We start from the raw sequence: 26,379 nt of genomic DNA on the forward strand, positions 1-26,379 counted from the left end.
CGACAAAACATGTGTTTTAATAATGTGAGTTTTTATTAAATTTATAAAGCAAACTGAGTGCTTAAATTTATATTGCGATTGGTTTGTGCAGTTTGCATTAGATATACGGTTTGTAGAAACTGGGATTTGCAAAAGGGTTATGAAAAAATAATGTGCACTCCCAAGCAATAAATAAAATAGTCGAGCCTTAAAATGTATATTCAAATAGTAGCTGTACAACTATCCAACATTTCTTTCAAATGACTTGTGCAAAAATCTACACACAATTACATATTTTCAATAAAGGTGTTTTAACATCATCATTATATTATTCTATTCACAGTCAATTATTTCAATTCAAAAGCAAACAATTTTCAGCAACAATTTTTTGGTGACCAGTCAGTGGTCTTGGGTTCACGTATTGCTTTTCTTCTTCTTCTTTTTTTTGAAAGAAAGCAATTTGTATCTGTGCGATGTTTCTGGATTGGACTGATGATAATCTCCGAGAAAAACGAATAGCTTGAACTTTGACATTTCTGTGTCTTTGTGAAAAACCCGCGAAACATGGAAACATGTTACCTATAAAAACTCCCGAGATCGTTTACGTTGAAAGTAAAGATATCTTTATTATGATTATTTTTCTTAGTGATGAAAACTGTATATATAATAATCAAAATAGATTATAAAATAACTATTTTGAGAAATAAAACGCAAACTATAAATCATTTCCCATGTTCCGACGACGAGTTGTTGTAAGATTATGGTACCTTGTTTACATTTCTAAAAATAACCCGGTTTGGGAATTTACGCAAATATGAGTCACGCATTCTGTGCATAAAAAAACAATGAACATTCATTGTTATAAATATATTTAAGTTTTTTTTTTTTGCATCTTCTTCTTTTATAAAAATTAATAAAAATGTATTTACCTAAAATCTTTAATTTTGCATATACAGAAAATAATATAGCTCCGCAGATAATCATGTAACAATCTCAAACCCATATCATATGATGGACCGGCTTAGTGCCGGCCCATAATAAACTGTGGAATGACAAATCATAGATTATTACCATCAAACGGTATCTCTTGAGATGACGTAACCAAAAAAATTAAAATAAAAAGGAAGTTTCTTTCTACCGTTAAAATATTGTGGGAATTGGTTAAAGCAAAATTTGAGTTATTGTAGGGAATGTTCATGGACAAACTACAATATACATAATACCTTATGGTGAGTATATGCACAAACGAAATAAATTACACCTTTCCCATACTTAAACAATCACATCTTTGTTAAAAGTATGATACAGCGAAACACTCCAAAGCTTTTTAGAAAGCTAAAACTTCAGCTTTCGGAATAAGGCTTATCGTTTTACATGATTATTCCAGCTTCCGTCTTCATTTATAATAACCTCTAAATGTATGTGCGACTCTACTTCTCTGATAATATTATTATTTATATAAACTGGTGGATGATGAGGTTTATGGTGCTTTTTTGAGATAGTCATTATTTCTTTTTTGTTTGCGTTGAAATGAAAAAGCCATTGATTACACCAAACATGTATCTTCTCAACCTCTTTATTTTAACTTTTCTGCCGCATCATATTCGTTATCAACCGTTATATAAATTGATGTATTTTAGCAAAAGGTTTAAAATCACATTCTACATTAGTAACTATGGCATTTATATATAAAATTATCAGAAATAAAATGGGACCCCAGCTGCTTCATGCTCAGTGTTTGACATTTCTTCACCAATGACAACTTGTCTTTTTGAGTCCCAGTAGCTCTCAAACCAAAGTAACAAAACTCCTTTAATTCTCATCTTTTTACTTGCAAAACAACGTTACACAACTCATTTACTATCTAGCCAAGGATACTTCAGCTTGATAAAAACAAGGAGGAAACGAGTGCGTAGCGCCAATGAAACAGAGTGTTCCTTGTCGTAATCTATTGTTTCACAGAACTGTGTGTCTATCTTTTACCAATTTAAGTTATTTGCTACAATTTACGTGTATTCAATTTAAATCCGATCAATATTTTTGTTAACCAATACGTAAAAATTAGCCAAATGAATGAGAAAATTGGTACTACAACCTTCCCGACTAGCTTATTTCCGTATGCATATTGTTCGAAAATCAAATAATTCTATAACATAAAGGGAACATAAACCCTGTTTGCTATGGAGACACAAGCCAAAAAGAAGTAGCATAAAACCCTCTGCAAAACTCTGTATGGCATCCAACAAAATTGAACATGATGCAAAATACAAACACTTAGCGGAGGCCGTTTTAAAAGTCATCCTACCAATCAACGAGAATCTTATTGAAGAAATACAGGACACAGTTCCAATCATACTGAGGCAAATAAATAAAGAAAACATAATGGCAGACTTTGTCTTCTTTATTTTTTTTTCGTGGTGTCTCAACGCAAATGACCAGTTCCTAATGCATAGTATTATTCATGTATTCTTGTTGCTTTATGAAATTGCTAGGTGGCTTTACCTTGAAAATATATTTAATATGTTTTAATTTTAAAATACAATGACATTTTCGAAGTTGATGTTTAGGTTATTTCCAGGAGAAAGTATTGAGATTCATGACAGGCATTTAATCTATTGGCGTGATGATCGCAAAGGATTTGTTGGCAACCATTTTGAAATTTTAGTGTGCTTTTTTGATGGAGTGAATATTTAGAATTCACTAAAATGAAATTATTTTGAAAAATAAAAACTAATCAAAACGTCATCAATACATAACAATTAAGAAAAAACGTATATGAATGATCTTCGTGATTTTCATGAAAAGTTTTCACTTGTGGTAGCAAATACTTCTTTAACGTTTGTCATTACAAAGAAAAATAAGGATATTCACATACTTTAATTGTTGATTTCTTCTGTCATCATAATTGGTAAATTATTACAAAGCAATAAAAATATCATAAAAAAGTAACATATGCGACAGCTTACCGTTGTTTATATTCAATGCAATCGTAACTAGATCGTGAAGGAGCCGCATAAAGGATACAATGTTGATAGAAAACGTCGGACGTGACTGCGTATTTATACATCCCGAACATCCCAACGGATTCCCCTTACTAGTATTCTTTTTTTTTTAGATGGTAGAAGTCAGAGTTACCATATTTCTGAACTACATTCAACCCTTGGGATCCCAGTGTATAAAAATCAAATACACTCGCACTTAATATTGAACGGGATGGTACAGATTTTTACCTTTATAAATCATCCGTTGATTGCAATGATAAAATAGAAGACATATTCATATTCATATGTTGTGCTGTTTCACCAGTCCCAGGTTAGGGATGGTTGGGCACCCGCAAACATGTTTAACCTCGCCATATTATGTATATGCCTGTCCCAAGTCAGGAGCCTGTAATTCAGAGGTTGTCGTTTGTTGCTGTATATCATATTTGTTTTCGTTCATTGTTTTGTACATAAATCAGGCGGTTAGTTTGTTTTCTCGTTTGAATTGTTTTACATTTGTCATTTCGGAGCCTTTTATAGCGGACTATGCCTTATGGGTTTTGCTCATTGTTGAAGGCCGTACGGTGACCTTTATTTGCTAAATTCTATGTCATTTGGTCTCTGGCGGAGAGTTGTCTTATTGGCAGTCATACCAATTCTCCTTATTTTTATATAGAATAGATAATTGAAACAGGTATGTGACAAAGAGATATCAACCCGACCAAATAGCAGAAAACGACCAAAGGCCACCAATGGGTCTTAAACGCAGCGAGAAAATCCCGCACCCGCAGGCCGCGGAGCTTCGCCTCTAAACAAAAATGTGTACTAGTTCAGCGAAATGTACGCCACACTGAACTCCGAAACAAATACGTTTTCTTTCGTATTGTCTTCTATATAAAAAGCTCGGAGAGAAATATGGTTTATTTGTGAATTTGTTAAATGATGGTGATATCAAATAAAATCAGTTACGTGCTTGACACCTTGGTGAATGCCAAACAGATCTGCACTAATTTGAACTAAACTGATGTTCGGAACAAGACTTTACCATTATTAATGAAACACAGTATATTTGCATTGGTTTTCATAGTCATAATATTTATAATAATATTGTCGCATTACATGTATTATTTAATTATATGTCAATTTTACGTTACACAACATAAACGGTACCAATTTTTCTGCACCAGATGTGCATTACGACAATCAATGTCTCTTCAGTGATGCTCGGGGCCAAAATACATCTGATGCCTGTCGTGCTCTATGTCTGTACATTAAAGAAATTCTTACAAGATCTTTTTGTTGGTTCCGTAGTTGACCTATTGCAAGGCAATATTTGCTTACTCTATTATAACTCCTTTGTCCATTGGCAGTTCAAATGTCCTGTCCTTCATCTCGGTCAACACATTATGTTAAACCTACGTATCGGTAATAGTAGATAGATGTGTATTAAGGTTATTGTGGAAGATGAAACACCATACATGGATTTCTCGTTTTATTTATTTGTTCTCGTCCTGAATTACATGAAATATTTGCAACTGGATGTTAAGAAAATATCAATCAATCACTTCAGATTTGCTAGCTTTCTTCCGTTGAATTTTTGTTAGGATTTACAACAAATAATATATACCATGTATACGTGTAGTTTGTTCAGGATTGGTATGCCGTTCAATCTTATAACTAATAACACATGCTGGTAGAATGATGTATTTATGTTTGACTTATACATTCGACCATACATTTCGCAACATCAATGCATGTCATTATAATCTGTAGTAATTAACGCAGTCATATATATAAACTGAAAGTCATACATAAAGAAATGTATTTTGTAAAGTATGTGAATTAGAATATCTGCAAAAATCTTCATAATGATTCGTTCAATAAAACATCTTCAGAATTGTTTATCTTGTAATTTTGACTCGTAAAGACGTATCTTAGCAAACAAAAGAAGAAAATAAGGTGGTCTAATAAACTAAGACGGTATTGGTGTGCAGCTTCCAATAAAGTAAGGATGGATATTCAATGCAGTGGAACAATCTTGTATATTGAATGGGTATAACTGGTGAATGGTAAATATCACATTTGCAACAACAACAATAAAGAGCTGCGCCATGAGCGCATGATACGCACGTCGCTTTTTCAAAACATAACGTTCCATAACTTCTCAATGTCATATCAGAAATTTATAAAAATAAAATAAAGGGAGGTTATTTAAATAGATATAAACCAGTCACCAAAGTTTCATGAAAACTACCCAAAGCACTTTTGAGTTATTGTCCGAAAACTGGAAAAATTCACCTTTTTTATAAAATATTATATTAAAATCAAAAGGGAGCTTACGTCAACAGATATAAACAATTCACCAAAGTTTCACGAAAATTGCTCAAAGCATTTTTGAGTTATTGTCCGAAAACTGGAAAATCCCCCTTTTTTAATGATTAAAATCCCATAACTTGGAAACGTAAAATATAAAATTTATAAAAATCGAAAGGGAGCTCACGTCAATAGATGTAAACAATTCATACAAGTTTAATGCAAATTGGTTGAAGCGTTTTTGAGTTATTGTCCGACATGTTGACGAAGGACGGACAGATGGACGGACGGACGGACAACGTATACCATAATACGTCCCTTAAACGGGCGTATAAAAACGAACGTTCTAATAACCTGTTTAGTATGATCCATGACATTGCCTTTTGCCGAATGGTCAGAAAATACAAAACTATTGATATGGCATGTACTTTCAGTGTCATGGTTTCCCATTGTGTACTCTAAAATTTTATAAATACATATTGCGTCAAAGTTTGTACTCGGAGAAATTCAAGACCATGTTCTGTTTTTATCGCGTTGCTGTCAGTATACGTACCACAAAAAAACATTTCACACAAATTAACAAAAAGATATTGCATAAAGAACATATTGCTTAAAACACGATATTTAAAACATTTCACTGGAACATCCACTGACGCAACACAAAATAGCATTTAACAGAATAGAGCATTTGGTGCATCACTAAATAACTGTATAACGAACGAAAAGATCAAAAATATTAGCACATGATAGTACATTATATGACCTTTTTATACAGGTTCATCTGCAATAGAGCAAAGTAACGTAGATTCAATGATGATGGACATTTTGATATGTCGTTATGTATATAGATATACTTTCCTGGTGTCATTAACAAAATTCTTTGGCACTGTCAGTATTGCGTAGTATAATACATGTAGTACAAGAGTTTTGTATGAGTAACAGCCAGAAACATCAACGCAGTAGATAGATGTGTATTTAGTTAATTGTTGAAGATAAAAATAAAAGGAGCTCAGTATCCTTCTTTACCGTTTATTCATTCTATTTTTCATTTCAGGTATTCCTGTTTCTTTATCAGATATGCTCGAGTGTTCATACGGTTGAATAGTATTGTTTAAAAAATCATGATAAAGACAAAAAAGACCAATCATTAAAAAAGGAGTTAGAAAACCAAGCATTTCAAATGAAAAATACAATTAAAAATCCAATCAAGATCAAAGTACTGTTGTAGCGTACTGGGCATCTACAAAACATATTTTTGATATTTGGGGAACAAAGAAATATTATATGTGATCTGGAAAATGTAGCATCCCCTTCTGGGAATGATTTATTAAAATATACATACATGAAATTATTTTTTTATTTGGGGGAGAGGGTCGATAGTCTATGACAAACACAGTTAACGCATTTTGTTAGGACTTATTTCCCAAACTTTGGTTGAGAATATTTCCAACTTTTATATTTATAATAGTTTGTTTATCATACATGTACATATGTATACATTTACCTAAATATTCTATATACGTTTTAGTATAAAATATTTCATTTCCCAATCTTCGGTTGAGAATAATTCCAACTTTTATATTTATAATTATCATAATTGTTTGTTTGTCATATTAATTCACTTCATTATTCAATATACATCATATTATCAATATTTCACCTCTTAATCAGTACAGAAACAGGATAAATATACGGAAATGTTGTGTGATTAAAACAGATCATCTTATGTGGTTAGACATCAGACTAAGTTTTTTTCTTCATTAAGTTATTAACATTTTATTGAAAACACCCGTTGACTGGGGAGTTTTTACATGAAATGTTGCAATATTTACGAGCCATTTCATATTACCCATGTAATCACAATAATTACTATAGCAGGTGAATTATGTAGGCTCATCATTTATTCTACGGAGGTTCGTTTCTAACTAGAAATTTCGAAACACACGCATACATCAGAAGGATCAAATAAAAGAAATAGTAAGAACATGGTATAAAGTAAAAAATAAAAATAAATACTTGATATAAATCTGAACGAAAAATGATAAAATAGGTACAAGATAGAAGAAAAATACACGCAAACTCTTCAAAGGGAATAGTAGACGTGTCTTGGTATTTTCCCGTCCGTCAAGTCTTGTATTGGTCAACTACATGAATTACTCAACAGGTTTGTATTATGACCTAACAAAAATATAAAGCAAGGAGATGTGTTATGATTGCCAATGAGATAATTTTCCATACAGAACATTTATTTATTAAGGACAAGAAACAATTACAGGTCATCATACGACCTACAACAAAGAGCTATTCTCAAAAGAATCAGCCTCGCAACTTTTTCAAAAGCTTTCCCTTCTGAACCATTTATAATTAAACTCTCCCAGTGCCATTTAGTTCCTACTGATTATCCCACGTAGACAATAAAAATAATATGGGGAATGAATTAAAAATGAGACCAATTTTTCTGCTGTAAAACTCAAATAGCAAAAGGCTTCAAAAACCTGCCAAAAATATATCTTGTATTCATCATTTTTGCTGTTTACAGTTTTAACCTATCTATTATAGTTATTGAGATACTAGGCAAAGTCACGAAAATAGTCCAAAAACGTCATTTTAGGGCAATATTTTCTATGAGGAATCTTCTAATGGTTACCGGTCAATTGACATTTTTGTAAATGGTATCCTCTCAAAACGGGCTTCGAATTGACTGTCAACATTTTTACCTAACAGGACTACGTATTTATATATCCTGTTCACCATGGTAATTCTACCGGTTGTCGAAAGTCCAGGTCACCATATTTATATACCTCACGGCATTCTTGTGCGAAACAAAATTCTGAAAAACAGTTTAAAGAGCCAACCGGCATTTTTAGCAGAATAAATCATACACGAGTTTTCCTCGAGATTTGGTGCACCTTTAAAGACCAGGTCAGACATTTTTAAATTGATAAACTGATTTTTCTTTTATTGAGCCACCAGTAGTATAGGCCTTCTTCCAACGGGTTAAAAGAGAATTCAATGGTACATTAAAGAAACGGGTACTTACTTTGTTGAATAAATGAATGTTCACGACATGCATATATAGGAATTTCATGGTTGCTAATATGAGAACACCTAGCAACAGGTTATCCAATAATTTGCTAATGCTTCTGAGAAAGGTTTCCATTACCAAATATTACACGTAATGAGGACCATGAATTATGCAATATGCCCACTAATAGACCGAATTTAGAAAGTTTGTCATTTGGCTAGGAAAAATTTGAAACTGCGTCTTTTCACCAGATATGACAGTTGTTTTTCATAAAGTCAGTCTACTAACGGTAGTCTTGCATTTCTAATTTCTAATAATTTTTTTCAATTCATTAGTAGAAGTTCAGAATGATAGATTAGTCCTTTTGAGTAACAGAAATTTTAAGTTCAATAATTTGAAAATTAGTAATGATAGAAAATCTGAAACTGTTCGTATAAAGATATACCAATTAGATGAGGCAAAAGTTAAGCACCACCTAAATATAACTGTCAATATTTTTTAACTATTGCGAAAAAAATATTTATGTTTGGTGTTATGAATTGCCTATAGCATACACTAAGAAAATTCATTACGACCAAAAAAATTAAACTCCGGTATACCCGCCAAGCAACCTTTTATTAAAGGTCATCTGCACTTTTACAAATACACTGTTTCGATGCCTTTAAATCATCTTCCTACTGTCCCGCGTACAGGTGAAATTTGACCTTCTCCAAGTCCCTGTGAAATATGACAAGCAGTAAGTTATCTGTGACTGAACGTTGACAAGCAATTGGCATGTTAAATGTCTGTAGGAGCACTAGGAGCATTGGTAACCAATTCAATGTTAATCGCACCGTCATTGTCAGATTTTTACAACGTCATATTGACACAGGAACTGTAAATGATAGACCAAGGTCCGGAAGTCCCCGTTTAACTACCTTTCGTGATGACAGACTACTTATTGGTCGTGATAAAGCCAACCCATTTACTCCTACCCCATAGTTTAGACACCACTGGCCTCCAGGTGGTCGTGTTAGTGTTCGAACATTGGTCCGTCGACTTCGTAGAGGCTACCTAAGAGCACGTCGTGTTGTCAAAAGACGAACCCTAACATCCAGGCACCGTATAATCAGGTTTCAGAGGGCTTTTGACCATCGACGATGGAACATGAGAACCTGGCAAAATATTCATTGGTCAGATGAGACTTGGTTTCTGTAACGACCAATAGACGGCAGAATACGAGTTTGGCGGGGAAATAAAACTGCCAATCACCAAAACAACAATTGCCCAACGACAGCAATCGTTGATGGTGGTGTTACAGTATGGGGTTTCTTCTCATACTGTTGTAGGCTGGGTATGCATATTTTGCAGGGTAACTTGAACAGACAGACATACAGGGATTTGGTGCTTAGAAACATTGTATTCCCTCATTTTGAGAATCCCCAACTTGCGTCAAGACCCTCGTACATTGGCGACAACGCTAGACCACACAGGGCAAGGATTGTAACCGATTACAAAGATCAAGAAGCCATTGACACTATCTTTTGGCCTTCCATGTCTCCAGACTTTAACCCTATAGAGTATGTCTGGGATGCCATTGGCAGAAATCTCAATCGCAGAGATCCACCTTTGCAATTGTTGATGAATGGAATAAATTTGCTCAACTAAAGTTCAGAAGGCTTGTACAGAGTATGAGACGCCGTGTTATGGAACTGTACCGGAAGAGAGGTGGTTACACATCCTATTGACTTAACTATTGTCATTAAATTTGCCGAACATACCAAAGATTATTTGTAGAGACTTTTAATGATTTGGGGTGATTAATTGTTGTAAAAAAATAAAATCAAAGTAAAACTTTAAATTCCGTTTCTGATTTGTGTAATTTTCACTATTTCTATGAACGCAAAATTCAAAAGTTTTACATTTAAATTTTATTTTTTACTTCAATCTAATGACTACGGTGTGGGTTTTGCTATTTGTTGAAGACCTACTGTGGCATACAGTTGCTTACAATCACGTGAACGGTGATTTGCATGTTCTGTAAATATTATTTGGTTGTATTATGTTTTATGTTCTTGTATGAGAAATATTTAAATATTTCAGAGAATGGATTTGGGATCTAAAATTTGTTCTTTATTGGTTAGATAACACTGTATTTGTACTTTTTCGCATGAACTTTGTAAGTCGACTGGAGAAGGAAGGGAAATTTGGACTGCCACTAGAAAATCACGGATTTCGGATAGGGTAAGAAAATTTTGCCTTGCAAAAGGCCAAAAACGGACCCCTCGTTTTCAAGTAAATGATTAAAATGAGTCCAAAAATGCATCTTTTCCCAAATATGTCACAGTTTGACGTCGGGGAAAGTAACATTTTGCGTTAGCGATATATGGCATTGTCCTGTATTCAGCTGAGTGCAATGCAACTCGGTATCAATACTTGCGTTCGTCGAAAATTGAGTTAAAAATAGCTATTACTTCTTCACACTTTATTTTGTGAAAAAAAAATGATAATGATGCATCTTACCACTGAATATAGGTTATGCTGATAATTATGAAACCATCACAAATGAATCACTTTTAGATTTTTGTTTTTCATCGTCATCCATAAAAACATCGTCATTTTCGTCGTTTTCATTTTCTTCAGTTAATACTTCTAAAGTTTCTCTGCTAAAATAATCCGAGTTTATAGGAGACGTTGGCGTTACCGCACTTGAAACATTTGTGTCCTCGCTTTCGTTTGAATTCTTTGTTGCTCCTCCCGAGACCACCATTACCGGAAATGCTACATATGATAATATACCCTCTTGAATAGATTTTTGTTTTGTTTTAGGTTGAACCGAACCACCGTGTATATTTTTCAGTAACATATTGATTGAAATTAGTCTATTTTTCCTTTCTAGGTTAGTACGAACATCATCCATATTTTTTACAAAATATCTAGCCTGTCTGTCTACGTCATAGTTCACAGGTTTACGTCGACTAGCATAACTTACAGCAAAAACGCCAATAACAGCAACACCATAAACCATCACTACAGCAACTGTAAACTTCATCGCCCCTTCTGCATCGTACGGTTTTATTTCCGGTACAGTCGAATTTGTCACGTTACATCCAGTTACATTGTTAAATTCAGTAGTTGAATTTTTCAATATCATAATTCACACAAACAATAAAAGAAGGTTTCCACTGTGAAGAAGAAAAATAAATTACATATTGATAACGATAAAAATATTCACACATATAACATGCATCTGTCAAGATATTATGTGACGCTTATAGTGTATAAATCAGTAACACATGTTTCACCGAAGATACAATAAATAAATGCATGTATTTTCCATCTTATACTAAGTTCACCCTACTACGTTAATTGATTGTACAATTATGCACAGTACATAGTACTTACCGGTAACTTATAGTGATTTCAGCTTACAATAGGAGTCTACTAATGAAAACACACAGTTATATTAAATGTTACAACATTTAACGTTTACATAAACTGCTGGAAATTTTTCATAAAGTTTTATTTTTTCACATTTTGAACTTTAACATTATCTGAATATATGTAGATATTTTGACACATGAACTGCATACCTTATCCTATCAACTGATTTAAAGGTGACGTAAAATGTCGATCAGTAAAATTGTGGTCGCATGTTTTAAAATAACTGAAAATCCTTTGGTGAGCATAGAAGTAATAACCGTCTAGTATCTTGAAATTCAGCTGTTCTTGAAAACTAGAATTAGCAATAAAAGATCTACACACAATTCAACATTGTCAAAATGGTCAGTCGACTCCTTATACGAGTTACTGTCCTTTGATGACGATTCTTAACCACTGTATGCGTTTTTTGTGTGTGCTAAAAACTATATAAGATCTACAAATGTGTCTACATGACCAACTTCTAAGTTAGTAATTGCCTTGGTTGCGATATTTTGACAAATTTTTATCTTTTTTTTGCGGAAATTAATGTAAATGAAGCCTACTGTAAATAGCAGCAATGGTGAGCTCAATAAGATAAATAAGTCAACAAGACCGCAATAGTCATTTGTCTCTTAATCATTTTTATTTTTGCTGTGTTTTTTTTTTTTTTTTTTTTTTTTTTGCTATTATCATGAACTATATAATAGCTTGGTTTAACTTATAAAAGTGAACGGCAAGAAATGATCTACAAACAAGACAAAACCAGCCAGATTCTTTTTTTTTTGTCCTCTCTACCTCTCTAGTCAAGAGTCTGTCAGTATTTAGAAGATGTCGTTGTTGCTTCTTTCAATGACTATTCTTATCAATTGTATTTGTTTTGTTGAACCTGGAGTAGAAAGAACGAAAGTAATAACATGACCATGAATAAGATCTATAGATAAATAAAAATGGTCGAAGTCGTCAGGCTTTTCCTTGTAAGCATTGGGATAAAGAGTCCACATTGGCTATATCTTTTTGATCTGTTTTCATCGGAAAATGCCTGTACAAAGTCAGGAGTATGGCAGTTGTTTTCATTTGTTCCATTGATTGATAGCGTTTGATTTTGCCTGTTTTACGGACTTTCCCTTTTTGAATTTGCATTTGAGTTCGGTCTTTTTGATTTACTCTTTTAACAATATTACGAGGGATGTTTGTATTCTATATTGTAAGGGAATATTTCGTACCTTACCATTTGAGATTTCAGCTGGAAGTATGATTGATTGTTGGTTGCTTAACGTTTCAACTGGAAGTATAACTTCTTTATATATCCGAACGACTCTGTAATAGCAATCTTTTTAAAACCAGTTTTTCATTAAGTTGCTGTTGCTATTTGTAACGTTGGCTACTGCAATATTTGATAAACGTTCATTGGATAGCATTTCTTGCATATTGAAGTCAAGTCGTCTATATAAAAAGGCATTCAACAAATCTACCTTAGAACTACTGACTTCGTCATACAAGGCACACATTTCTGCGACAAAACCTAATAACACCAGTCAAAATATTAACATTCAAATATATCATATCATATCATTGTTGTCCAGTCCATTTTTGACTTATTGTATATACTTTCTTGTGTTTTATGAAACATTTAAACTTCAGACTTATTTATTCACAATGGAGTAAGCAGACATGTAGTTGGTTTTTTTATTTGTTCCTCATTAGATTTATGTGATATTTGAGTAATAAGTACCTAAATGTGAGAAAAATATTAATGATTTTTTTTTTTCGAAAGTGTATATTTTCAAACGTAATGTGATGTAAAATTGATTATATACATTAAACTTACAAATTATTTATCAACATGAGCAAAATACGAAAACATCAACCGATTAATCGTGGAACAAACCAACTATCAGCAAAACTAATTGCATTCTCCAATAGCATCTACGCGTCGTTGATTTAACGATCCTAATCATGAATGACGTGACTGAGCATTTATACATCCCGTTCAGTTTAACATATGACTCACTTTGTCAAGGACTGAAAAAATCTCAACATTTTTATACCCAATCTACAATAGAGTGAAATTTTCTGCATTAGAAACAAAACATTGAAATAATTGGCAACAGTGGCAGTCATCTTTTATAAACAATTAAAATTTTGACCACGTTTGATCCAATACCAATGGAAGATTTTAAAAAATTGTAAAGGAATTCAAGGAGATTAACCCATATGTGGGGTAATGGACGATTTCCATCACTTCCATCCTTGTAGACTTGTCTGGATTATAATTATGCTGTTTACAGTTTCCATCTTCTATTACGGTTCTCAATGTAATAGCCAAAACGCACAAAAATAAACAGCAAAAGTGCAAATAAATCATAAATTAAGGGCATTAACTCTTAACAGGAGCCGATCGGCAATTTCAGTTATTATGACCTATTTGTAGATCTTAGTTTGCTGATAATTTTTTATGCCTACTGTGTCTCTCTGGCCATTGTAGTCTCTAAATAGCAAAATCTCAAAAATGGGTAAAATTGTTTTTAAGGCAATAAACTCTTTATATGAATTCGATCGAACATTTCGGTCATTTTTATTTATATGTAGAATTTGTTGTACTGATAATTTTTTGCTGTGTACAGTTTGTCATCTATTATAATTTTCATGATAATTGCCAAAACAAAAAATCCTCTAAATCGGTCAAAAATCATCTTTTAGGTGCAATTAATCACATAAGAAGCCAATCAGCAATTAAGGTTGAGTTGGCTTATTTGTAGATCTTATTTTGCTGAACATTGATGCTTTCATTAGCTATAAAATGTTCCAGAAATGTAGCCAAAAACGCAAAACATTCAGGCCAGACGAGTACATAAATTGAATTGTGGAAATACGCGAATAAGACAACTTGAATAGTTTCCACATAAATATCACCAACAAAATAGCATTGGGAGATCCTCTTGTCCTGGAATGCAAGACTCCACGGACGTGATTATTATTCTTCATGATTTTTGCTAATATGTATGTTCTGCAAATGGTTCAAACGGGATGAAGGGCGGAAAATTTGAATGCAACTAGAACAGAGGTATGTTGGATAGGAAAAAGAAACTGTGCACCTACGTACCCTTCAAACAGGTATACATGCATAAAGCGTGGCTCTCTCCATCAGATTTAAGATTTACCGACCGTTCAAGGGCTGTATAGCCAATCAAGGTCGTTAAAAACTTTCATATATATAGATTTTAAGATCCCCATTCCGGCGTGACTGCGTATTTATACATCCCCTACAGCCAACACACTTTTAGCATAGAGTTTACTGCCCGATTGGAGAAAACCTGTGACCAAATTCTACACCTAAGTCGTCCGTTGGGATACATGCATAATGTATGAAACAGCTAGTAATAAATTAAGAAGATGTGGTATGAGTGCCAATGAGACAACTATCCATCCAAGTCACAATGTGTAAAAAGTAAACAATTATAGGTCAAAGTACGGCCTTCAACACGGAGCCTTGGTTCACACCGAACAACGAATTATTAAGGCCCCAAAAAGACTAGGTACATAAATCAACGCAGGAAACAATATTAATTTTCATAAAATCTATGAGTGATCGGAATGAAGAAGATAACAACCGTGACCCTCTGTGGTAAGAGACAAGATATGGTTTATACGTAAAGCTTGGTAAGAGCCTTGAATACCAAAAGCCTGCTCGTTTTGTTAAAAAATGAGTCATTTACGATAATATAATCTGGACAGTTTAGAATAGAAATTGCAATTGGGATTAAACATTAACATTTGTATACAAGATAATAGTAGCAAAATATCTTTTTTGTAAGGCCTAGAATCCTTTAATTAAAATATGTGACAAGACCTAACGAGATTATTGTGTCAGTTTTTGTAGTTTTCCACAAAATACAGAAAGTTCGAGCGCCGATAGCAAATATGAAATACACAAGTCAACAATATAAATACACATACCAGGAATCTGATAAACTGTTAACACCTGAAGCATATTATTTGATATTTTGTGAGGTCGTTGATACAAATCCGAATTAAGAAACTAAATGGGTCTATCAATACCCACGCTACGTCAATTTTTAAAGACCCAAAAGTTGCAAAACACTTGTCCTACCTCCATGACAAATATGTTGTTGTCCCCGCAGATAAAGTCCCAAACAACATCGTTTTTGTGTGTAAATATCATTACATAAATTGCTTGATAAATGAATTAGGTATTGACAGGTATTGGAAACTCGACATATACCCTCACGACACTTACCAAAGAGGAAAGCCTGGATAATCATAGGTCTGTTCTATATTCCTTTGGAATTTCAACCAAAGATGAAGAACTGGATCTTCCATTACTGTATTGGATACCTAATCTACTTAAGTGTCCTCACAAACAACGGCATATTGCTGGGTCTTCCAAGTGCTCCACGAAACCTCTTTCTAAATTATTAACATTTATTTTATTAGCAATCAAAGCCGGGCTCCAAAGTTATTGTGAAACTGCCTATTCTAGAGGTGGCGTGAATCAGATGTGGATACTAAAAAATTCCAAAGATCTTTTAGAGTACATACAATCTAAGACTCTCTCATCTTGCAATAGTATTAAAACATTTGACTTTTCTACACTTTACACAAGTAAACCCCATTCCAAACTAAAAGACAAATTGAAAGAGTTGGTATTACTTTGTTTCATTAAAAAGAAAGGCGAACGTAGATACAAGTATCTTGTCTTGGGGAGGGATAAATCCTACTTTGTAAAGAATCACTCTGATTCAAACAAAAAATTCTCTGAAACTGACATTATCAAGATGCTTGATTTCTTGATTGACAACATATTTGTTACGTTTGGAGGACGTGTTTTCAACAGACTGTCGGAATTCCAATGGGAACCAATTGTGCCCATCTTCTTTCCGACTTGTTTCTTTTATTATTATGAGGCTGACTTCATACAGGAACTTCTTAGGAAGAAAGATATGAAGTTAGCAATATCCTTTAACTTTACGTTCCGCTATATAGATGATGTTCTCTCACTTAATTTGGTGACTATGTTGAACGAATCTTTCCCATCCAACTAAGATAAAGAATACTACAGATACAGATAAGTCTGCCTCGTATCTTGACTTACATCTAGAAATGAGGGTCGGTTGAAGACAAAACTTTACGACAAAAGAGATGATTTTAGCTTCCCAATTGTGAACTTTCCATTTCTATGTAGCAACATTCCAGCAGCGCCTGCATACGGAGTATATATCTCCCAATTGATACGATATTCCCGGGCTTGTATTTCCTATCATGATGTACTTGGTAGAGGATTGCTGCTCACAAGGAAGCTATTAAACCAAGAGTTCCAAATGGTGAAGTTGAAATCATCCCTTCGTAAATTTCACGGACGCCATCACGAGTTGGTTGACCGTTATGGAATAACCGTTTCACAGATGATATCGGATATGTTCCTTATGTCATAACTACATATCCTTCCCTTTTCACGAATGTGACCTACCGAATTAGACTATTTACCGGATTTGTAATATTATAAGCAACACGACGGGTGCCACATGTAAAGCAGGATCTGCTTACCCTTCTGGAGCACCTGAGATCACCCCCAGTTTTTGGTGGGGTTCGTGTTGCTTAGTCTTTAGTTTTCTTTGTTGTGTCTTCTGTACTATTATTTGTCTGTTTGACTTTTTATTTTTAGCCATGGCGTTGTCAGTTTATACTAAATCTATGAGTTTGACTGTCCCTCTGGTATCTTTCGTCCCTCTTTTATAACACTTTTGAATTCAAAGGGCAAAAACGTGGCCCTGTCATTGACATTAGTACATGCTGGATGAGCACAGGTAGCGTATCACCTTCTAAAATAAAGAAATAATTAGTATCGAGATCGCTGCGTATACAAAAAGTAAAATAACAAAAATACTCCAAGGAAAATTCAACACGGAAAGTCCTTTAACAAATTGCAAAATCAAAAGATCAAACACATCAAACGAATGGAAAACAACTGTCATTTTCCTGACTTGGAACAGGTTTTTTCGTTATGTAGGAAATGGCGGATTTAATCTGGTTTTATAGCTAGCTAAAAATCTCACTTGTATGACAGTCGCATAGAATTCCATTATATTGACAACAATGTGTAAGCAAAACAAACAGACGTAATACGTAAAAATGTCAAAAAGTGGGGTACAGCAGGCAACATTGTGTTATAATCTTAATCACTATAAAAACAAATAAATATTTCAACAACAAAAATGAAATGGCATATAGACAAAGTACATAAGCAATAATGAAAGACGAGAATACAAAAATGACCATAGTAAAATAACACAATGACGGGATGTATTAATACAGAGCCACACAAAAGTATATTACCAAAAATGGACTAAACAGTATAAAGTTTTAAGATATACAAAGTCAAATATAAAGAACAATATTACACATTACTAATATGATAAACAACGTCAGTACTAGAATCTATACTTCAAGAATATAACGAACAATTTGTCAATTAAAAGTTTTGAAAAAGACTGAATCCTCACATTAGAATTTGGTGAAAAAGAACTTCGGGAACGGCAGGTTACATCTAAGGACATAACATAGAATTTGGAATCGTTTTAAAAGAAATTAAAAGAAAGCTTTTCAACTTTTGTCTATATGTTTATCAATAATCATAATAAAATAAGAAATACACACCTTACCATAGATTTTATTTGTGGTCAAGGGGGAGATAATCAAACCTTTTAATTCCACACAGAACAACGAAGAAAGTAAAATAAATATATCAAATAGTTTCATTTGCACTAGATAATTTCATAAAAAAAGACCTTATAAATATAAAATAGAATAAATAGTTAAAAATGCAAAAAAAATATGTCAAAACGACCGCAGATGAAAACTTTCAAGAAGAAACAATAAATTTAACAAAGGTTACACACCTTGGAATATCGATTTGGAGTTTTAACCAGATACTGAAGCGGAGCTTCCAAATGATTGAATCACAGTCAGAGTCAGTCGACCTGAAATAGACATTTACACAGCTGCAGTAGCACAGTATGACGGAGCAGAGAATACAGTGCCGACACACACGAACACGTTATTGCATTCGAGAAAGTGAACAGAAGAAAAAGAGGACTCTTCAGAAAACATAATTGTAACTTTTCAAAGCTGGATTTTATTAAAAAGTGCATACCAATCAGGCCCAGGAACACATTCAAGGTAGATATTGTTATCTCAAGGCGTATGGGCATATTCTCTACATGTCGTTACTTTGTTTTGTAAAGTTTTCACAGGCTGGCAAAAAGAGAGCAGAGGACAAGATGCCGGCTACCTCCACGACGCAATGGCACTGGCTGAATTGAAAACGAAAATGGGAGGAATATATTTTCAAATGACCCTAGCATGTTTGAATATTAGGATGCCAAGTTTGCAGCTAATATTTCAAAATATAATGATCAAATAATTGAAATGAATGAAGAGGCAGTGACAGAAAATCAGATTTGTGCAAGAATCCATTATCTGCATGTCTCTGTACAGAAAATGGAGTACGTGTAGAGACTGGCAAAGCTTATAACAATAGGAGAACCAAGCCGAACATGAGGCTGAAACAATCGTTTAGCCCACTGTTTGAAAAAATACCATTGAATATGTCAACTGCATACGTACTTTGCAATAAGAACAGTAACTGTAGTCGTAGCGAAATGGGAAAATGTAAGAACACCTACAATTCTGAAGAAACAATTTATTCCAAATAAGGCAAGCTTGCAGAAAAGATACTTGCAAAACATTAATGACCTTAAAATCTTTAAAGTAAAATCAAGGACCAGTAAATCAAGCGCCCAATTGAGTAACGTTGTCAAAGTAACAACTCCATTTGGAACTATCAAGGTTTTGTACATCGAATGCGCACTGTTCAAAAGAATAAAAAATGTGATTTTTTTCTAAATTACCACTAGATAATGACAGATTTTGTTGTGCAAAGATTGGAAGATTGAGGCTCGAGTTATTGCACATTCACAAAATTGGTACAGAACAAAATTGTGCAAACTTAGCACAGTCAGCAATTAAAAATATTTGTTTTTGTTTTAGCGGAAATCATGCAAATTGCAAAGAATATTTTGGATCTGTAAAATATTTTATATTGTTTGCTTAATATTTTGGATTTAACTTTTCTAAAATTGCTTCTTTCTTTTAAGTAGATATTCTTGATCTCTACTTTTCTCAAAGACAGAAGAAATAAAAAAATAAAATTCAATTTTTTTTTAGCAAAGTGTAAAGAACAAAACCGAAAAGTAAGACTAGATTCAATGTATAGTAGCGGTTGTAATAATAAAAATGAAATCCATAACTATGGGATCAATTTGACAATTGAAATGTGAAACCAACTGAACTGGTTTTTTTTCTGTTCTTACCTCAAAATATACATTTCTCAAATCCATTATGTCCTTGACATGTACCAATAGATTTACACTGGTTTTTTCATATTTATCTGAATACTAGTAGCTTCCAACATGTCCAAGGATAAATGGTCTTTATTCAAAAACTTTTTTCTGTGGCCTAAATGGGATACATGGTGACTTATGAAAAAACATTCTTGAAAGCGATGTATGGTGATATTTTACTATTTGATCTCAAAGTTGGTCTTACAATGACATATCCAGTTTCGTTTATTGTTCCATTCTAAATATGACAGCCATTAATATTATTAATCCCTTGTCGGTGCAGTTTCTCGACAAGGACAATGAAGACGAAATTTTGATATAAAGAGCATATGTTGCAAGAGGACAACGTGATTACTTTAATGGCATCTGGGTGGGATTAGACAGAGACCAATGCCCACTAGTCTATGGCCGTCTCCTTTGTCATAATCAGTAAACGTTAATCGTATTTAGAAAAATGGACTTTTATGATAAAAAGTTAAAGAGTATAAAGAGCAAAACCCATACCGTATAGTCGGCTATAAAAGACCTCGACATGACAAGATGTGAAACAATTCACAGAAGAAAAAAACCAGCAGCCTGCTTTATGACAAAACAATAAACGAAAATAAATATGACGGACAGCAATCACCAACAACCACTGAATTACAGGCTCTCGACTTTGGACAGACATTTAAATATTGTATCGAGGTATAATGGTTTTCTTTTACAAATTGTGACTTGGATGGAGAGTTGTCTCATTGGCACTCATACCACATCTTCTTATATCTATATACCGTTAACATGTTTATAAGCGCTCAACCCTCCACCTCCTGGGACAGTGATACAACAAATACGAACAAACTGTAAAAAAAAGTTTAGACATACCTGTGAATAGCTTATAAAACACGTTAACACTGTCAAAGCCGGTATGATAATTTCTTCTTCAATCCGGGAAGATATTTTAGGGTACAAAAAATGTTTACGGAAGAAATATTAAAATTTTACGGAAATGATACTTAAAATAATTTCTAGATGATATATATTATTGTTAACTAAATAAGTTTACTTTATTTGTTTCTACTAATTTAGATGTCACAGTCACCTTCGTCAAAATAATCATATGGTCCACACTGACGATCTCCTCATTTTCTCCTTTAGATGTAAGATTAGCCTTGGAAAGTAGCCTTTTCAAATTCGGCGGTTATTTACGGTTGTTAATTTTTTTAAGGAATCAGTTCCTTTAGTCGTTCAGAAAATGCACGCATGAACTGTAAAACTCGCAATCTGTTATATTGCGCAACATACCAAACGTGTAAAGAAAATTATATAGTTCAAACAGAAGATGCCCTTTTTGAAAGTGTCAAAACGCCCAAACACCATATAAGGGACCCTGCAGTGAACATTTTGACCGATGCGGAATGGAAAAATTCCGTATATTCCCATGTTTTAAAATCTTTATTAAAATAAATCCTTCCGAATAGCTAAAGAGGAATACTTTATATTTGTTTGTTTTTATAGTGATTAAGATTATAACACAATGTTGACTGCTGTATCCCTATTTTTGGAATTTTTACCTATTATGTCTATTTGTTTTGTTGTCAATATAATGGAATTTTAAGCCACTTTCAAACAAGTGAGAGGTTTAGCTAGCTATAAATCCAGGTTTAATCCACCATTTTCTACATAAGGAAATGGCTGTACCAAGTCAGGAATATGACAGTTGTTTTTCATTTGTTTGATGTGTTTGGGCTTTTGATTTTGCCATTTCATAAGGGACTTACCGTTTTGAATTTTCCTTGGAGTTTGGTATTTTTGTTATTTTACTTTTTATTCGGAAATTTAAGCCAAAGCAAAATCGAAAGTAAAATGATGCTGACGCAACGTCACAAACCAAATTGTCGATACGTTACCACAGATTGCCAGATTCTTGTTTTAATCGAGCACTTGAAAAAAACGGGACAGAACAGATGTTCGAAGTTAAATACGACATAATTTTATTTGTTTACAAAAACAAGAATAAACAAATTTTGGTAATTTGTGTAGTTTATTTAAATTTTATTGTACCACGGAAATAACCGAAGTTTGGACGAACAAGTAACCTTTAACTTATCTTACGTGATGATTATCGTCTGCTTCATCTTTCCAATGTCAGTGACAGCGAAAGCAAATTTCCAAAATAATTACAGGTACTTCATTTAAAAGTCATAATATCATAATGATTGATCACATTTATAGTCTAAAAGTTCCGTCCAGCCATGGGAACACAGAAAAACCCTCTGCAAGCAATAGTTTTCGGGAGAAACGTAGGTCATATGCAGAAATAGTAAAATCCGGTGCTCTGGTTGACCATGACTACTATTATTCATCTGATACAGAATTCCCCATATCAAGTAGCAGTGGTAATGACGTTGATTATACTGTGGTAGGTGATCACGGTTATTCCTGAAGCTCACAGACAAATGCAGGTGAAATTCCCAATAACATTTCTATTCAGCAGCAGTCTCCAACTTCACAGAAGCTTTCAAAAGTTAATAAAACAAAAAAATTAAATTCAAATTCACAATCTGCTAATTCTGTACTTTCTTTGGCAAACTTAGATTCACTGCCATCAACAAATCTTGTCATTAATAGTGACACATATTTATCTTATACAGTCCCAGGAGATGGAAACTGTTTTTTTTTACTCTCTTACGTTTAATCATAAATGGAGACTTGAGTCTTAAGTGATACATATAGGTATATTGTATGCTCCCATATTGTCGAAAATTTGATTTTATGGGAAGATAGAGTTAAGATAACCGATGATAATACCATGACTTTTGATAGGTATATACAGGGCATGTTACTTGGAAGTATGTGGACTACATCCAGTGAAATTCAAGCTGCTGCCACATTATTTGGATATATTTTATGCGTCAGTTTAAACCTGATCAAAACATGTTCACTCTACCGGATGTGGATATACTTTTATAAGGTGCAAATTTCAACCCTTTAAAGAAATCAAAACATATGGCTATACCAACTTCACCACTACAAATTAATGTTCATGACCAAAAGAAAAAAAGTACCAACCAAAAAGCAAAAACTTGAAAAGAAAGTGTACCACAAAAAATCAGCTACAAAACCAAAAAGCAAGAAATTACATAAAACTGACTCTGAATTAGTACATGAAATTGATGTAGAAAAACCGCAAACAGAAGATGATCATGAATACATTTATACTGCTGAGCAGTGTTCTCCTCACAAATTTCAAATAACCTGATCAAAACAATATTCTAAACAGGCTCACTGTAAATTCAAACTCTTCTTTTAACAATCAGTATGATCCTCTTGCTGATCAAATATATATGAGATGCAGGAAACTGGGAATACAATATGAACAACCAGCTAATTTAGAAAGAAAAAATAATTTAACAAACAGAAAGCGTCGTTTGCAATACATAATTAAAAAACAGCTACAACTTTTAGATATTGATGAAAAAGATATTCCAAATCCTCCACCTCTTCATGAAAATCAACAATTTAATAAAATTATGGATTGTATTCGTAGTTTTGAAATTAAACAAATGTCTTATTGTTTTAAATTTTGTAATATTTGCAAAGAAAGAAAAATGGATATGAAAATGGCACAAGATAATGCATGTAAGCATTGTCATTTAGATAAATCACCAATAAAATTATTTTCAGCAGAAAACAATATGGACCCTAAACATATTCCATCTGAACTTGCCGATTTAAATGTTGTTGAACAACAACTTATATGTAGAATCTCACCTTGTATAAGTGTTCACATGTTAGGTCATGGGGGTATTGCTTCTGATTGGCACATTTCCCCACAAGAAGTAAATGAACCAGCCAAAATATTTCCTAGCCTTCCTGAAGAAATTAATATTATTCGTGTACGGAAGCAGGGCAAAAATTGAACATCTAAAGATTTTGTAGTAAGAAGGTTAAAAATACAAACTGCTCTTTTTTTTTAAACATTACAATCTTATTTTGACATTATTATTAGTAAAGAAAGGTTAGCTGCATTGCCTATTGATGGTGAACTATCAGATACACAAACAGTTGAATACCAAACCAATACTGTTCATATTTCTGACAATAGCCCTGCCCCTGATCAAATAGACTGTGGTGAAATAGAAGGTAATACACAAGTGTAATTGTGCCTGACCCACATATTGATATCAGGAAGAAAGTAAAAGATATTGTGAGTGATTATTGTTGAACAAGCTCATGGTGATGTTACAATTAATAAAAAAGGTACAGTTACTTTACTTTGGCCAACTAGGGAAAACACACCAGTATCTGAATTTACAACATACCATTTTTTAAACTCGCCTTTCCTTGTTTGTTTCCTTATAGTACAGATGAGTTTTACATGAATAGACCTAGAACTGTTTCCTCCATGTGTGATTGGACAGAACATCTGCTCTGGAATGATGATGGAATCCTTATTTTAAATGTGTTGTTCATAACATGATTTTGAGAAAGAGAGCTATTGAAAATAGCAATTTTGTTGTACACCAAAAGCTAGGAGAACAACATGTATCTATTTCTAAACTTCGAGAAAAAATCTCAAAATGGTGACAATTCACTCGCTAAAAAAAATTTATACTTTGGGGCACCATTACGTGGCACTTCACAATACTGGGCGCAGAGGGCTAAAGAACTTCGGGCACTAATACAATTTCAAATTAATGACAAAAAAGGCCTACTTGCTTTTTTTACACAGGTAGTTGTGCCGAATACCATTTCAAACCACTCAGAAGATTACTTTCTATTTATTTAAAAGAAACAAGTGGGACAGATGTAGATTTGTCTGACCGCTCAAAAATATTTGAACCCTTCAAAAGAAATACACATATTGTGGCAAAATATTTTGACTTGAGGACTAATGATTATTTTCATGATGTTATGTCTCCAGCTTTTGGTGTCACAACATACTGGTATAGGCAGTCTAGGGGAATGGTGCACTGGCATGGTCTCTGCTGGAGATCTGACAGGGAACCACATAATCTGATAAATGAATATAATGAGAAAGGTTTATCAGCTGCAGAATGTGCTGCAACATTGTCTGATTAGGCTTCAATACATTTTGGCAGGGCAGGATGAAAATGGCCTTTCTATAAAAAAAATTATGGCCCCCTCCTGAAGGTACCGCTCCCTTACCACCAGATGACAATAATCCCATAATTAAGCTATTAATGGATGTCAGTTTATCACAAGAATCATTATTAGAAGACCACTTACTTTTAACCACCCGGTTTAACATACATAGGTGTTCAGATTATTGCTTAACATCAAACAAGGGTAAAGAAAGACAATGTAGAATGGAATTTGGTACAGATTTATCCCCTGGAAAACAGTTAAGAGAGACCCCTGTCATAGTAAAAGACAAACATGGCTCTTTACGTCTCGAAATGGCCAGAGACCATCCAGCATTCCAGATTTCATTCACAGGGCTGGCGGGCCAATGGAGATATTTCTTTAATTGTTTCGAAAAGTGATGCAGACAATCCATCTGTTGATGATATTCTTGCCACTGAAAAATATGTGGGTGGTTATGCATGCAAGGGTAATCAGCCTACAGGTGCAGTGGTTGATCTCTTAAATGATTTAGTTAATTGTGCAGATGAATCTACTGGTGCACCAGCTAAGTCTTACTGTACGAAGCTTCTGATTAGTACAGTCAAAATAGATATTTCTGCTGTAGAAGCTTCTTATGAACTTTCAAGTCTACCTTTATATAGATCAAGTCATTATTTTCAAAATATAAGTTTGTCTGGCTCAAGGTTATTGAATAAAAATGGTGATGGAATTTGTGTTACAAAAAATACTCCTCTAGATAGATATCTTCAGAGAAATGAAATAAATACTTCATCTTTTTTATGATTTCATTTGTAAATAAAGGCAACAGTAGTATACCGCTATTCAAAATTCATAAATCGATTGAGAAAAAAACAAATCCGGGTTACAAACTAAAACTGAGGGAAACATATAAAATATAAGAGAACAACGACACAACAGAAACACAACACTAAAATGCAACACACACAGGAACGAACTATAATATAACAATGGCCATTTTCCTGACTTGGTACAGGACATTTTAAGAAAAAATGGTGGGTTGAACCTGGTTTTGTGGCTAGCCAAACCTCCCGCTTTTATGGCAATGATAAATATAACATTAAAATGACAAGATTACATGACAGGACTACAATAGAAATAAATGGGAGAACATACAGGACAAAGAAAGTAAAAGGTGGTAAAGTTCCTG

General features: G+C 33.5%; 1 long non-coding RNA gene across 1 annotated transcript; it reads right to left on the reverse strand.

Moving 5' to 3' along the window:
* Positions 1–12,339: 12,339 nt before the first annotated feature.
* LOC127726266 (uncharacterized) lies at positions 12,340–21,046 on the reverse strand. Its single transcript, XR_007993463.1, has 2 exons — positions 20,985–21,046; positions 12,340–12,586 (listed from the first exon to the last, which is right to left on the reverse strand). It is a non-coding gene; the product is annotated as an uncharacterized LOC127726266 (long non-coding RNA).
* Positions 21,047–26,379: the final 5,333 nt, after the last annotated feature.

Source organism: Mytilus californianus, unplaced genomic scaffold, assembly GCF_021869535.1.
Source record: "Mytilus californianus isolate M0D057914Y unplaced genomic scaffold, xbMytCali1.0.p SCAF_1, whole genome shotgun sequence".
In the NCBI taxonomy this organism is placed as follows: Eukaryota; Metazoa; Mollusca; class Bivalvia; order Mytilida; family Mytilidae; genus Mytilus; species Mytilus californianus.